The following is a 14,854-nucleotide window of genomic DNA, read 5'->3' as shown; positions in this document are numbered from 1 at the left end:
GAGGATAAGGGGCCATTACTCAGCCTACTACAGTTCTTCTAGCTGTATCTGGGTTGCTTGGAGTGTGTGCTGTACATCGGTAGTTTTGGACTCACTTTAAGATTTGTGTAGAGTGTATACTCTGACTTCAGAACTCTCCCTTTCTGGATTTCCAAGTCTCGTTTTCTTTCTTCTGTCATTATGCAGAAATCTGTCCTCTCCACTCTACTGATAGATGGTGAAGCTATCCATCATTTCAAGGACATACTGAAGAAAATGGAATTTTCAGTATCTATAATGGCAGTTAGGAAAGAAGAGAAGGGATACCTTAATTAAGGTTAACAGTGGGGGTTCATAATAATATCTGACTGCCTACTCTCCATGAATAACAGAGACCGAAGCTTCATAACAATTGAGTATTGGCCTCTGTGTACGAGTTTTAAGAATTTGGAGAACATTGGCTATGAAGTGAAGACGAACGTGCTCTTTTGTTATATTTTATATCAAATATGAAAGAGAAATAGTGGACTCTATTGGAAATGAGAGAGTCTCTATGAAGATAGATTTGCAATATTAGCATGTGGTTTTTCTGCCTTTTTGTTGTACAGCAGTCACTCAAAACACAAAAGGCATTCTAACCTTCTTAATCTCCAAAAAGATTGCAGTGGCTCTGAGTGAGTGAGTGAGTAGCCGGCTGCTGCTGCTGACTGTATTTGCAGAATTTAGTGTTTGAAAACTCTTCTCCCTGCCCTGTGGTACTAACGGTGGTGCGTGAGTGTGTGTAGCGTGCAGCCCTTTGCCCATGTTTCCATTTGGCTCAGTAAAAGCTTAGGTCAGGGGGCTGATGTGATCTCTGAGATGCTGCAGTCTGGGTTAACAATGACTTTCTTCAAACTAGCGGGCAGAGCCTCCCTTGTCTTTCTGCTGTACTGAGTTTAGCTTGAAATTTTGATTGGAAAGCACCTTTCTTTTCTCCCCCTTCTTTCCTATATCCGGCTATGTTAGCAACTGTTCCCCTGGGGAGATCTGAGGTGAGGAAACTGTGGGTGGAGGAGAGGAGAAAGAAAAAGAAATACATGCTGTGGACAGCTGTACTCGTGCTGAGTTCCCTCTCCTCTCACCGAGATTTAATCACTGGTTGGAGGAAACTGGAATGTTTCAGGAATGAGGGCTGGGATGAGGGCTGAATGCATGCTGGAAGAAGGAAGGGATGGCAGGAAAATTCAATAACAGGGCCAAGGGAAGCTTAGCAATGTAATGCCCAATATACTATGCTATGGAACTCTTCAGGTGATTAGGGAATCAGAGCCATCCAGGTAACAAGGCAAACTTTTCCTACTTAAAAAAAAATAAATTAAATAAGTTATTTAAGAGACAGGGAAGGAAGGGAGAAAGAGAGGGAGAGAAACATTGATGAGAGAGAGAAACATGGATCGGTCGCCTCTCATAAGCACCCCATCTGCGGACCAGACGTGCAACCCAGGCATGTGCCCTGACTGGGAATTGAACTGGTGACCTTTCCCTTTGCAGGGCCAAGCCCAACCAAATGAGCCTCACCAGTCAGGGTCCTACTATTTCTTTTGAATATTGGCAAATAGATCCTATACCAGGCTATCAGATAAGGGGGGACTGGGACTAATGTTTCTACATTCGTAGAAACATGAATGTTCCTCTTCTCCCTCACTTGCAGGACAATATGTGCCTGAGGCAATCTGTCTAGCTGACCACCCGTTTCTATCAGCTTTCTTCATACCTCAGCACCAGCCCCACTCATTCTGCTCCCAGTCTCATGCGGCAGACAGCAACCTTACAGGTGAACTGTGTCTTGGCTATGTATTATGCTCTGCTTAATTTCTACTTAAAGTGGCATGATTTAATATATTTTCATAGATGCTGGGTGATGAGTATACCATTGTCAGTCTTGAAAACTTCAAAAGGCTGGGAGTATCATGGAGGAAAAGTGAATGGAACTCAATGGTTTCTCAAGTGCTTAATTCTCACATTTTATAAGCCACATATTCATCCATAAGTATGTACTAGATGTCTTCTGTATGCCAAGTTTTATATACATAATTATTTTTTATTACCTTTACATTTCTTTTGCTATTTCAATTTCCTCAATTGTGCAATGGAGCTAATAATGAATCTCCTTCTTACTTAAGAACAAAGAGGGGGATTGTATTCAAAAGTGATTTGGAAAATGTAAAATCCTCTGGAGTAGATACTTTTGATATATTCATATGCAAAAAATATATGTATTTCAGGAACAGATATGCAGATTTTTCTCTCTAGGATAATAACCAATAGCCTGGAGATGGTCTGTTTTATCTGAGAACATATAAGATGCCGATGACCAGATAGAAATTATCCTAATACTGTTCCCAAGTTGTGTGTAATTATATCAATATATACACAAAACAACATTGTTAGAAGAACAAAGAATATTCTCCTAAGAGCTTGGCCTATCTTACTCATCTCTATATTTACAATAGTAATATTTGTTGAAGAAATGAGTGAATTAAGGAGTGAAAGAATGAGGGCAGCAGAAGTTTCTTTGGTATTCTTTTCACTTCCAATCTCCACTCCTGTGCTGACCTCAATGTTCACTTTATTTCCTCGGTACTCCATTTTTTCTTTACTGCTTAAATATAGAGGAGGGTCTTTTGGAGTTCATTGTGCCTCAAATGCTTAGGAATCAAAAAAAGTTAGTGTTGAAAACACACATTCCCTGTTATAATACTTTACTGTCTTGATTGCTTCCTGAGTCTCTTTTTGACACATTCAATGTATATTCTTATTTAGTGTCCTAGCACCTAACACAGGGTGTGGCATAGAATAAGTGCTCAGTAAATGATTTGTCCAATTCAGTGAAATAATTGGTGTGGGTGCCTGGGGTAGATGTGCAAGACTAATGGCCATATTACGTAGAAACATAACTGATGGGATTTTGAAACTTGCCATTACATTTTTACTCATTCCCATTCAGCGTTAAGAGGATTTCTGGCACAAGAGCCATATCTACTTTTCGCCACTTCCAAAAACATTAATTTGTTTCCTCCAGTTTTAAAAACAGAACATTTTATGAAGAGTCTGGCCTAATAGTATTAACCACCAGAAGCACTAAGCGAAGAGCCTACAGTAATTTAGCATTTAATAACAATGTTATCTTCTCTAATCACTGTCTAGGGACCCAAGTCTATCAGAAGCTGTTCGAGAATGACAGCTGTGTCTTACACTAGGAGTTAGTTAAGATAGCTACTTAATTTAGGTGATGAAGAATTTGGCTATTTTACAGAGAGAATGCAGCCTGCGAGGGAGATTGTTTCTTTATATGGAAGTAAAATAAGACACGTCCTTACCCCTAACTCTACTTGTGATCTTTCTATCATCTTTTCCTATTTAAGCAGTTCCTTAAATTCCACTGCTTCCTGATTTCACCTGGACCAATCTCAAAGATGGCAGATGGGCCTAAAGTTGTTTTACTCTGTGCCCCTGAACCTAAAAGGCAGGCTTGGGATCACCAAGGTTTGGGTCGGCTTGTCCAGGCCATGCAGACTCAGGGTTTAAGCACAAAAGGAACGGTGGGCTAATATCAGTAGAAAGGGAGCAGACTGATTGTCAGTCTGATGGTGAGTATTTTAAGACTATTGCTACCAAATGAGCTGCCTAAGGCAAGTCCCTTTTGCAGTTTGGCCTTAATTTCTTTCCTTTACTATTTATTTGGAGGTTATTATGCAGGCTTTCCCATTTGAAACATTGTTCTTACCAGGAGATATCTGAGAGTCTCTCTGCACTATAGAATAAGCAGTTTAACCTTTTCTCTACACGAAAAACTGCCATGTTGCATTTGGGCAAAAATGGAAACTTGAAACAAAACCTTCACTTTTTTCCTTGTGATTTTTTAAACATAAGTGTATGTATTTTTCTATTTTGCTCCATTCTTAACTGAGGTTCTTGCTTCTCTATCGAAGCATTGCCCGTGATGTTTTTGCCTGTCAAATCTCAGAGCAGATGGTCCCTTCAGGGAAGCTCTGGAAGTGTTGGGTGTCTGCTTATGCCTGGCCTCTCCTTCCCTCTTGAGGTCTCAGATGACAAGTCATCAAACCAGTTTCCCTCCTCTTAGGGGTCCTTGATCCAGTACCAGCTGGTTTCGGTTCCAAGCACTGCAGAGACCCTTTCCAGCTGGGTTTAGCAGCTACCCCGTCCGCAGCAAACCCTAGTCCTAAGGTAAGAGTGACATCCTATCTATCCAATCAGAGACGCAGATTTCTCTTTGGTACCCGCCCCTCTTCCCCCTCCGTGCCAATAACCGCTCTAAAAGGCCGGGCTTCTGCTGTCAAGTAGCTCGGGTGGGCTCGACCGAGACGAGGAGGGGCGCCGGCTGGGAAGATGCGCTCCCAGGTGTTTGCAGCGGAAGTGGGAAACCTGTAGGTGATGGTCCAGCTGTGCCGCGCCGGGACGAGCAGGAGCAGGGAACAGGTAGGAGGCAGGACTTTTCCTTCTTTGCAGATAAGATAAATAATGCGTAATTTCACGCTACTGTTGCCTTCCCCCTTCCCCCAATCCTGCCCCGCCCTCATCCCCCCAAATCTCATGAGGTCGTCGCAGCTCTCGTCGTGAAGGACTGAGGTGCAGGGGGTCTGGTGCTGGGAGGGAGGTGCACAGGATGCTGCAGCCGGGGTCACCGGCAGAGCACGGAGGCAGTGCCCGGGGAGCGGGGACTGAGCCCCATCTGTGTCTCGTCAACTTTCAGGCTTCCACTCCCACCGCCCGCGATGCGCCCAGGGGGTGCCATGTCGCCCGTCTGGGGAGGGTCTGGGGAAGCAGACGTGTCGGCCCCGGGAACCCGTGGGTCTTCCTCGATCTGGAAGAGCTTCTCCTCCTCCCCACGCCGTCCGCACCTTTCGTTCTCCCTCTCCTACCTAGCGTCTAGACTCTAGCACATCCCGGGGAAAACTGGGAATGACTGCGCCGAGGGGAAGAAGGGACTTCTCCCTCTGCAAAAAGCTGGCTCCCTTCGACAGAGGGTGGGAGTGGGGGAATATCCTGCACCTCGAGGGGTATGTTCGGATTAATTACGCCTCTATGGAGAGGACACGGGCCCTTCTCCCATCTCTGCGGCAGTCTGAGCCGGGGGAGAGACAGAGAAGGCTTTGCCTCTTCTCTCCTAGCCTGGCGTTGTCTTCTGGGAACCACCTTCTCGAGTAGTTTCTAAAAGATGGGTTTATCCACGGGGATTCCCGGAGAGTCAAGTAATTGTGCCCTGATGGGTTCGCAGCGACTGCGAGGCAGCCTCCCTGGGTGACCGCATCTGGGAAGTAGGTGTTGGCCCAGTGCCGGTTCCTGCCGGAGTCAGATTGCTGGAAGCAGTAGGCAGAACTGCAGAGAAATTATACGCTGCTGCCTCACTTTCGGAGGTTGATGACACCCTGCTTTGAGACTGCTGAAAATTGGGGTGATAGGCGAGGGAGAGTGGAGAGCTACAACCTTTCCTCATTTATTCATGCCAGATCCGGCATGGGCATCTGTACGTGTGCTTGTGTGTGCACATCTCCAAGGTGGAGCTATATATAGCTCCTGCACACCCAGCCCTCTTCGCCTGCTGCTGAGCAGACTGCCTTGGCCTTCTGAAGCAATCTGGAGGCACTGAGTGGGAGGGGAAAAAGGGAATCAAATTCTCCATTGGGGGAAAAGCCAGAGAAGACGCTCTCAGACTGAGGAAACCCTGCGGGAAATAATGTTTCTGTAATGCACTTGAAGATCAATAATTCCAAATATTATTTTGAATACATTCTTGGAGTGCTATTTGATATTCATCTATTTTCCTGCATTTTTTCAGCTTCATGGTGTACCTAGGAACCTTACCAGCTTGAAATGTAACACACATATCAAGTAAATACATGTCATATCCGGGATATCTTATTAAACTCACTGGAGCTTAATGGTTTGCTTATGCCTGTACCTTGGTTGTTTGGAGGTAAATTTTGGGGGGTGGTAACTTACAGCTAGCAGCATTTGGGGACCTGGGGGAAAGGACCCATCCTCTTCACAGGATGTAGAACTAAGGGATCCTTAGAACCTTTGGAGTAGTTTGGATATATTTCTTTGTATAAATTTTACTGTGGAACTGATACTTAAACTTGTGCTGCTGTTTCATATCATATCTATTTGTACTGCATGGACTTTCTTTTATAGATGTACGTGCATTTATTCTTCCCAATGCCTGGAATTATTTCATTCTGATAATAGCCTTTCCATTTTCTTAGATGAGAAAACGAAAATGTAAAGGACACAAGTAATTTGCTTAAAGTCTTCAAAAATCCACTCTTTCAACGCTGATGTTTCAATAACCCACTGTGAATTATACATGTAGCACTTTCCCCTCAAATAGAATAGTTCAGCTTCCCATGGTTTTTGGTCCTGGTAACAAAATCTGGTCAAGATTGATACCAGTAATAATATAGGCCAATATTATTCAGGGATTCAGACACAGTCTTATTTGTTGCTTAACCCTTATTGTAGTCTGATTTGTCCTTTTAATTAGACAGGAAATAGTTTAAAGGAAAAGACCATTACCATTGAACACAGTGCTAGGTGGGCTCAAAGGTTCTCATTAGGAAGCATCAACATGAGGAGTTGTTCAGATGCAGCAATGACTTGGGGATAATGTATTGGTTGATAGAAGACTATGTGTGAGAACTACTTTTGGAAACTGCCTTTGTCTTCATTATATTCTTTTCATAAGGAGTAATGGATGACATGAGTGTTTCTATATCCTTCCACAAAATGATTCAATTTTCCAGTAAGGGTTATGACTTTGTACAGGTTATTCTGCATTTTCTCTTATATCTTGTTCACTTTGAGACCAAAAAGACACCAAGATAAGAGATAGAAAACTCATGTTTCCTTAGACAGAACATTCCATGTAATTGCTTTTTAAATAATCAGCAGTGTCCATTCACCTCCATTTCCATTTTTCATTCTCATGCATTTTTACATGTAAATTGGCCATGTTCTGTATTATATCACAGACCCTATCGTCTCTAAGTCATCTTTAAGCCCTACTTCTTCATGTCAAATATTTGTATTCTTTTGTTGGTATGTTGTTCATTTTTCTTCCCTTATGATATGCTATTTTCCATATTGTTCATCTTAAAGTTTTACTTGATACCACAATGATCTGATGTCATAATTTTCTCCCGCTTTTTCTAAGGCCCCTTTCCTTGTGCCCCTCCTATCTCTTCTTCCTGCATCTAGCTTTCTGATGAATCCCCCAAACTGGTAACAATTTATTTTATTGGAAATAAAGTTCTCCTTTTACATTTCTACTTCTAATCTCTTCTTCATTAGCCATTTCAAAATACTATCCTAGTGGCTAAGAGCACAGGCTTTGGAAGGAAACCTACCTGTGTAAATATTTATGTATCATTATGCAGATAAGTGAATGTCAGTAAGTGAATTGGGGATTATAATAGCAATTACCTCAGTTTTTTTCTGGGTTTATTTCAACCTTAAGTGAGATAATGCATATAACACATTTAAAGTAGGGCTTGGCCCATAGTAATTACTCATAAATAATAGCTTTCAGTAGTACAAGTACTGTTTACAGTAACAATAATGTCCATAGTGAAAACAAATTTTTGCTTGTTCCCCATCAATAGTTGTCGCCCTTAAACTGTTTTTTAGCAGAAGGTTGTGATTAGTTATTTTTAGACTTTTTTTTCCTTGTACCTCCAAGTACCCACTAACTCAGTAACTTCAGTAACTAATTTGTTCATTTTTACTCTCCAGTCTAATTTGTATCTTTCTGTGTTTTCCCAATACCGATTTTGTCTGTCATTGTGTGCGTGGATTTATGCAGTAGGCAATTTATCAAATGAATAAATCCCTCTGCTTTAATCTAAGATGTTGCACATTATTATTGGTATAATGTATTTTTAATTTATATTATTAGTTCTATTCTGCTTTGAAACTTTCACTGTGCTTCACTTCCTATCTTAAAAAGTACCATCTTTGGAGCAAGAATACTTGGGTTCGAATTCTGAGAATCGGGCTTAGCAATCGTGTGCCTTTGAAAATATAGCTACTGAATGGGACATTTCATTATGGTTGTATGAATGAACTATTTTGTAAAATTGTGCTCAGAAGTACATCCTTTTACTGTTACTTTTAAAATAACATTTTCATGATTATAAGAAAATGCAGAATCATTCAGTAAAAATTCAAAATAAAAGAAAATTGTTTGCAGAGAGATCCATTCTTAACATCTCAGGTTTATTTTTATAAATATGCATTGATATTTAAAATTTACCAATTTGGAATTAGAATGAATATTTACTTTTGCATTTAGCCTTTATCCCACTTGCCATCATAGCATAAACATTAATTTCATTTAATATTCTTAATAACCATATTTTTATGGCTGCCAAATATTCTTTTATATAGAGCCTTTAGATTGTTTCTGGTTTTTCACACTTCTGAAAATGAACATAAACATATATTAATCTTTGCATTTCTGACCATTTCCTTACAATAACTTCTTAGATGTTGTCACATATATATAAATATATTCAGACACCTAATACTTATTGATAAATTGCCCCATCAAAAAGTTTATACACAAGTTGATACTCAGTATAAACCAATATGGCAATATCCTTCTTAACACTTGGTGTTGTGGTTACAAAATGTAACTATTTTGATAGTAAAAAATTATATTTAGTTATTCTTTTAAGTTGTGCTTCTTTAATTTTGGATGTGTTCAAGAAATGTGTTTATGTTTACTGGCTCTTGGTATTTTTTAATTTGTGGATTTCATTTGACTATAACTTTATTGGGGCATTCATGTTTTCTTTGTTTAATACAAAATCTGTATACTGTGAAAATTTTCCTCATCCGGTTTTTTGCCTTTCATATGTTATGTTTTGGGCATAGAGAAATTTGAATTTTATTGCAGTCTAACCTATAGATCTATTTACAGTAGTATTTCTCATTGCTTTAAAGCTCAGAAAACTTTCTCTTACCTGATAATTAACTGACTGTAGCAACATACACATGAGGATACTGTTGCTGAACTTCTTGCCTTCCATGAGGTGGGATTTGGTTTATGTTTATTGTGTATACAAGTATGTCCCTGTGTGATGAAATGGCTCCTGAGGACATAGAAAATGCATTCTCAGTCTATTAAAATCCCATTATTATTTAGGCAGATCTCCCAGGAAGCGAATAGTACCTTAATTCTTTCTGAGCTACCACTGTCCATTTCAAAAGTGTCACAGGGCAAAATGTACTGTGGGAGATATTAATGACCAGGTTACTCAGCCAAGGCAGGCACATTGTTCGCACAATCATCTGAATGACTCAGGCACTAAATCTGCTTTTGCCAGGACTCTCCAGATGGTCCTTAATACGCTAGATAATTGCTCACCCCGTACTTGATTTTTATGATGTACACCTGACCATGCTATTGCTTTTCCTGCACTGTTTTGTTACTGTTCTCTAAATGCTAGGTTAGTTGCATGTTTCTTTTATGAGAGGTAATTTCCCTGGTGTTAAGAGCACACAAGAGTTATAAGAACTTTGCGTGAAACCCAGCTTAGCCAGTTACAATCTGTGTGATTTGGGGTAAATTATTTAATCTCTATTAAGTCTCTGTTTCCTGTGTAGAAAATGATGATATTCAAAGTTCATCGTGTAAAGCGTTTTCAGGAATATGTATAAAGGACACATGGACAAAACCAAAGGGGGGTAGGATCAGGGATGGGAAGTGGGGATGGCTGGGGTGGGGAGATTGGTGGGAGGAAAATGGAGACAACTGTACTTGAGCAACAATAAAAAAATGTGGAAACCCTCCCCCCCCCGAAGTTCAGAGTCCCTACTTCACTCTCCCTCTTTTGTAGTCTTCTTTTCAAACATATTTTTCATACTATAACCAAAGTTACCTTTCTAAAACCAATCTCATCAGATACGTCCTCTGCTGAAAATCTTTTGATATCCCCCTTTTTAATAAGATGCCTGAAGTCCTTTGCATTGCAACTAAAGTCCTTTATTAAATGGTTCCTGTTTACTTCTTTAAATCAGTTTCCTCATTATCCCAGTCTCTTCCATCTCCAGTCTCTCACAGTGCCAGTCACACTGCACTGTTCACACTTCTAATGCATCATGTTTTTTTCCCTTCCCCTCCCCCAAACTCTACTCTTTCCTTTTAGGCTAGTTTTTACTAGAATTAACCTCCTTGTCTGCCATGAAATTGACTGCTAATGTTTTCAAGGCTCAACTCAGCTTCTACCTTCTCTGGGAGACTTGCCTAAACTCCCAGGCTGAGTTTTGGGCACTTATTCAGTGCCTCCATAAGGACCCGTGGATACCTCAGCTACAGCACTTACTACAGTGTAACTGATTGTTTACTTGTCTATTACCCCTACTCATAAGCCCTTGAGGATAGTGGCCGTGCCTTATTCCTTTTTGTGTTGAATGAAGACTGACATATAGCTGATACTCAATTAATATTTTATGAGGAAATGAATAAAAGAAGGTTAAGATTAAATTTATTTAAAGATTTCAACAAATTAAGGATTTATATCTCTACCTTGGAATGAATGAATGAAAAAAAAAAACTAGAAGCTATTCAATCTTCACAATTTTTCAGGGATTAACTTCCTGGTTTTATTGATTTATACAACAAAATAGAAAAAGGAGAGTCCTTTAATACTCAATTTTATGAAGAAAAACAATACTTATGACACTGCAGAATTCCCAAATCTTAAATCAGTGGGAAACTCTTTTACATGATTCTGTTTTAGAAGGAAGAAGAAATATATAGTTACATGGATAATGTAAATATATAAATTAAGCTGTGGTAGAGCTAAGTGTTGGCAAAATTTATACCCCTTCTCTTTATTTAATAAAGAGGTCTTTCATGATGTGATGTCCAGTAGTTTATAAAGTGTGATTACATGCATAAACTCATTTGATCCTTCACAACAACTCTGAAAGTTAGATTGAAATACATGATTAGCCACACTTAACTGAAACAAGCTCAGAGAGGTAAGTCATTTGCCTAAGATCATATAATAGTGGTGTAGCTTGAAAAAAATAGTTGCATGTTTGGTGTATTGTGCTTAGCCAAAACATCTCCTGAGATGCTGGCCATCTGCCACCATTTTTTCCAGGCAAAGATACTGGTGTTGATATTAACAATCCGTGAGAGTCCCGAGCAATCCAGTAAGAATACACTGTACCAATACCTATTTATAGTTTTCACTCGGGTTTTTAGTGATCTGAGAAGAAACCCACTGACCACAGTTTTGGGTTTAAACATATTTTAAAATCTTTTACTTATTTAATTGACTGGTTAATTAGGCTGTACACACACACCCATATTACACTCTTTTTTTTCCACCTCAGAGTGTATTTCTTTTTATTTTTGGTGACAATTACGATGTTCTTATCTCTTAAAACTAAATTATTAAAATACATTTTCTAGATATTCTGAATTAAGTAGACAATATTCAACTTTTCAGTTTGGCTTAGCTTCTCTGAAATCTTAGAGAATCAGATGAGTCAAATATGTTTTTCAAAAGTAGTGAAATTGTTGAAAAGAAATTTATGAAAAATAGTTGGATACTTACCTAGAGCAGTGATCTAGCCTAGTTCAAAAGTTGAAAAATATTGAGGTATAAGTCTGATTTTCCTATTTGACTTGTGCAAATGATTTCTCCTCTATCAATGTGTTGCATGCATTATCCCATAACTAACCAAATGCGGTGAAGTGGATTTTATTTATTTTTACCATTTTACAAATGAGAAAAATTAGAGAAGTTAAAAAGGTAATGATTAGAGAAGATAGAATTCACGTTTGGGTTATCTGACTCCTGAGCCGAAGTTAGTAATCATTGGGTTGTTCTCCCTCTTGTCGTATCCGGCTTTAGTATTTTGTGAGTCACAATTTAAATTTTCTCTGTTTTAGGCTATTAGTATTTATCCCTAGACTCCTAAATATACTTTGTATCAAAACAAAAGATTAAGTTATTGTAAACTTCTACATCTCTTATTTATAGATCTCATAAACAAAATGGTCTTTCACTACAGTGATTTACACGGGCAGTTTCCCAAACAGGAATTAAGCAATTAAGCAATGTGCCATTTGAAAATACATTATTTTAACTTGGAACTAAACATCAGAAGTTTTTATGCCTTTCTGCCCTAATTTTGCTTCCGAGCATCACAAACCATAAACAGTAATTCTATCCTAAGACATCTAATCTGAGAGTACTTAATTGTCATGGTTACTGAAAGTACAGATTTGCTAGATATATCAGGCAAGATTGCTGAGGATATTATAAATAATATTTATATATTTCTGAGACTCACATTAATATAATAGATTATTATATTACATAAAATTTTCTATTACATATTATTTTATTCATTAAAGCAATATACTTTTATTGAAAGTCTTTCAAAATACATGCTGGATTGACATCCTATATTTTTCTTTTGGTGTGCTTATATTATTTTAGAGAGAAAACTTCTGGTACTAAAACGAACTCAGTATTTCTAAAATAAGGTACTTTAAAATTCTGATTTATACACAATTGAATGGTGATGAAGCTAAGATGTTTACTTTCAAGAAAGCATTGTACTGCTTTTTAAAAAATCTTTTTGATTAAGAATAACAGAAATACAGTAAAGTGCACAGAAAAGGGTCAGCTCAATGAAGTGTAACGAAGAATTTACACCCATAAAATTAAAACTCGGTTCTGGATGAAGAACCTTGCCGGCACCTGAATTTTCCTCTTCCAGATTTTCCCAGTCACTACCACCATCCTGGTCCACAAATGTAGCCCCTATTCTGACGTTAAAACTTTATAGAATAGCTTTGCCCATTTTTGAAATTTATATAAATGGAATTATAGAGTATGTACCTTTTGGCATCGGGTTTGTTTCTCAAACTATTTGGTGAGATATACAGGGTGGGGAAAAAGTAGGCTTACAGTTGTGAGTATGCAAAACACAGAATTTATTCTTATATTATTATTTATTAATTATTATATTATTTTCCATACAATTGTAAACCTACTTTTACCTCACCCAGTATTCGTGTTTTTGCTTGTAACAATGAATTTACATGTAAAACATAGCTTCTTTTTATTGCTCTATAGAATTTTATTGTATGACTACTTCAAAATGTATACATCTGTTCTGTTTGTTGGACATCTGGGATGTTTCTAGTTTTGTTTTATTACTAATAATTCTCTTATGAACATCCATGACTGTATATTTCTTTTATAGCCCAGTTATGTGTATGCATTTTTTGTTAAGACATAACTAAGATTAAAATTGCAGCGTCATAGGCTATTGCTTAGTAGAAATTCCTAGTTTTTTTCAAAGTGGTTGAGACAATTTCCAATTCAACCAGTAATGTGAGATTCCAAGTTGCTCCATAGCTGTGCCAACACTTCCACCAGTCACTACCTTTCAAATTGAAACTATTCTAGTGAGTGAGAGTGTGTGGAGATAAATATCTAGGCATGGTTTTAATATGCATTTCCTTTTTTAATAAGAAGTTGAACAACTTTTTGTATGTGCTTTGGCCATTTGAATAGCTCTTTTGAAGTGCCTGTTAAAACATTTTGTCCATGTTGCTACTGAGTTATCTGTCTTTTACTTATTGATTCACAGGAAGTTCTTTATATAGTCTGAATTTGAGCCCTTTGAGAATATTTGCAGTTATCTCACTCTTTGATTTGCCTTAATACTCCCTTAATATTATCTTTTTATCCACAAATGATACCAATTTAAAGTAGTCCATAGTATGTTTTGTATCTTATTTAATAAGACAAGTCACTTGTTTATTATGAGTTTTGGAGGTATTTTTCTGCACTGTGTTCTAGGCATTATATTGTTTTACCTTTCACCTGAGATTGATCTTTTTGTGTGATTTGAGTCATATTTTATTACTTATATGGATATAAAATTGATCTAGACCCATTTATTGAAAAGTCCTTTTCCCATGGTTTTGGCAATGCTACCTTTGTCAAAAATCAAATGCCCATGAATAGGCAGGTCTCTTTTTGGACTTAATTGTGTTTCACTGATTTATTTACCTATTGTTGAGCCCACATACACAATATTAATTATTGAAGATTTAAGGTAGATCTTAATGTTTATTAGAGTAGGTCCTTTAGTTTAGCCATTTTTTTGAGTTCTTGAATAACTATAAATTGGCTCTTTGCCTTTCTGTATAACTTTTAAAGTCACCTTGTTAATTTTTATAAATTCTTTTTGGAATTTGATAAAGATGACATTAATCTACCAATCAATTTGTGGATAATTGACATGGTAAAAATGAGTTTTTCAAATTATGATTACCTATATATCACTTTATATCTTTTAATTTTTTTCTAAATGATTGAAGTTTTCAGTGTGAAAATGTTATACAACTTTTGTTAGATTTATTCCTAGGTGTTTGACTTTTTGTGCTATTGTTAAGTACTATAATTTCTAAATTTTATTTTCTAATTTTGTCCATAGTAAATACAAATAGAGTTGAATTTGTATGTTGATCTTTTATAAACTTGCAAAATAAACTTATAAATGTCAATAATTTATTTGTTGATTTTTTAAGTTTAGAAACTAAGTTATTGAGAACAATGAGTTTATTTCTCCTTAGCCATTTCTTATAACTTCTTAGAATCTTCCAATATTGCCCTGGTTTGGATCTTCAGTGTAATGTGGCACAGAAGTGATAATTGACATCTACATCTCATTTCTGATTATCGTAAGATATCACCATTAAGTATTAGATTTTTTTTACAGGTAATCTTTATCAGATTAAAAACGTTTCTTCCTGTTTTGGTTTAAAATTTTTAAT

At 37.5% G+C, this 14,854-nt stretch overlaps 1 protein-coding gene across 3 annotated transcripts in view; it reads left to right on the top strand.

Moving 5' to 3' along the window:
* The first annotated feature begins 4,310 nt into the window (after nt 1–4,310).
* Nucleotides 4,311–14,854, top strand: part of CNTN1 (contactin 1) — a 303,517-nt gene continuing 292,973 nt past the window's right edge. For all 3 annotated transcript variants that reach the window (XM_024575713.4, XM_053921618.2, XM_045184291.3), the window contains exon 1: nt 4,311–4,458. The gene's annotated coding sequence lies outside the window, so the exon portion shown is untranslated. The remainder of the gene's footprint in view (nt 4,459–14,854) is intronic.

The sequence above is a fragment of the Desmodus rotundus genome, chromosome 3, assembly GCF_022682495.2.
Source record: "Desmodus rotundus isolate HL8 chromosome 3, HLdesRot8A.1, whole genome shotgun sequence".
Taxonomy (NCBI): domain Eukaryota; kingdom Metazoa; phylum Chordata; class Mammalia; order Chiroptera; family Phyllostomidae; genus Desmodus; species Desmodus rotundus.
This window is presented reverse-complemented; position numbering and strand designations above follow the sequence as displayed.